The 1,869-nt window shown below is 53.8% G+C and overlaps 1 long non-coding RNA gene across 1 annotated transcript; it reads left to right on the top strand.

Moving 5' to 3' along the window:
• Positions 1 to 275: 275 nt before the first annotated feature.
• Positions 276 to 1,498, top strand: LOC130685160 (uncharacterized). Its single transcript, XR_008999538.1, has 2 exons — positions 276 to 412; positions 1,248 to 1,498. It is a non-coding gene; the product is annotated as an uncharacterized LOC130685160 (long non-coding RNA).
• The last annotated feature ends 371 nt before the right edge of the window (positions 1,499 to 1,869 follow it).

Genomic DNA, 1,869 nt, shown 5'->3' with positions numbered 1-1,869 from the left:
ATTCATTCATCCATTCAACACCACCTATGTGCCAGGTCCTGTGTAGGGCACCAGGGATACAGTGGCACTCAGGTGAGACAAAGCTACTGTCCTCATGGAATGTGAAATGGGTGCTGGAAAGGATATAGGCAAGTCCAGCCTGGAGCTGTATATGTATGCCTGTGAGAACAGGAGGTGAGCTTTGGAGCACATGGGAGGAGCCTAACTCTATCTGGGGCTGAGAGAAACTTCCTATAGGAAGTAGCCTCTGGGAAGATACCTGGAGAGTCAGCCAGAAGAAGAGGATGCCAGTGAAATGAGTTTTTCCAAAGGCAACAGCATGTGCAAAGGCCCCGGGGCAAGTCAGAGTTGGAGAAACCATGGGAGAACTGTGTGGCTTGGAGTGAGAGAGCAAAACAAAGGGCCAAGCCAGGTAAGGCTAGAGAGGGGCCTGGAGGCAGCATGGGCAGATGGTCTGGGGAGGGTGGCAGCCAGCCTTCACAGGGAACCAGCCTTTCCAGTCAAGGTGGCACTCATGGGGCGCATGCCAGGGTGACTGTGGGGAAGCCAGTGGCTGCACTGGTCTGGGTGTGCCTCCAGGAAGGACTAAGAAAGCAGCCAAGGATCTGGCCAGGATGCTTGGTGCTCACGGTTTGTGCCCCAGTGTCCCAGAGCCCTCAGGAGGCAGGTCTGAGTCTCTATTGCTTTTCACCACATTCCTCCCCAGAGGTCCTGGCACCCATCCCTGGGCTGGGCTTCTGGGCACAGCCAACCACAGGCCCAGCCCACTTGCCTGTGAATAAGGCAAGCCCTCCATTGCTCTAGGATTCCATACATGACTGGCTCAGGGGACAATGAATCAGGCCCATGGTGTTTGGGCCCTTCCAGAATGCCTTCTTCTGGGCTGCACGAGGCCACGGACTGCCAGTGTGCCTCAGTGGTGGGAATGTGGTCTGGAATGCTCCCCTCCACCTGCCCCATCCCTGCCTATGGGGATGTGCCAAAGACTTTCCTCCCAGGCCTCAGTCCCTGGAAAGAATGTCCTTCTCCCCAGCAGCTGCTTGGGTCCCTGTGAACTGTGGATATGAAAACTGATCAAGTTTCCCTCTTTGCTCAGCCTACGAGCACATTTGGAGGCCAGTTGTCAGGCTCAGAAAGTGGCCCTCGGGACATGCAATAATCAGAACAACATTATTGACTGGTTATTGATTGATTATTGGTTTTGTATTGAGTGCTCCATGTCAATCACTATGTTGGCTGCTTTACAGGCTTCATCTCATCTAATCCTCACCACAGTCCAAGGTTCTGAGTTACCCCCACTTTAGAGATGAGGAAAAGGAGGTCACAGAACTTCATGGACCTGAGATTCCAACCAGACTCAAACCAGCCCTTCTGCCTGTTGCTTCCTTTCCCCCTGCCGGCGGGTGGGGGGTAGTATATGCATCACTGTACATCTTATGAAATCCTTTTCTGGACAAGGTAGACACAACTAGCTAAATAAAATTTAAAATGACCTCTACACTCCAAACTTTGAGCCATCATCCTCCCCAGAGCACTGTGTGTCAAGCCCAGGTGACTTCTTCCCAGGAAGCTCCAGGCTCCTCATGCAAACAACCCCAAACAGGCCTGTCCTCCAGCTCTCCATGTGCCCCAGCACCTCAGGGGGACAAGGCAGTGGACCATGCTGGGATCCCCCTGCCCTGAGTCTCCCATCCATTCACTCAGTCATTCATTTGTGCAGCACATGTCCATCTGAGGTACCTCTGGGGTCACCACTCTGCTAACCTGTGTCTGGGGGAGTTGGGCCTCAGAGGTTGATTGACAGGGCCAGTGGGTCACTGTATGCTTCCAGGATAGGGACCCGTCCTGGGCTGCAGCATGGAGCAGATG

The sequence above is a fragment of the Manis pentadactyla genome, chromosome 10 (assembly GCF_030020395.1).
Source record: "Manis pentadactyla isolate mManPen7 chromosome 10, mManPen7.hap1, whole genome shotgun sequence".
Lineage (NCBI taxonomy): Eukaryota > Metazoa > Chordata > Mammalia > Pholidota > Manidae > Manis > Manis pentadactyla.
This window is presented reverse-complemented; position numbering and strand designations above follow the sequence as displayed.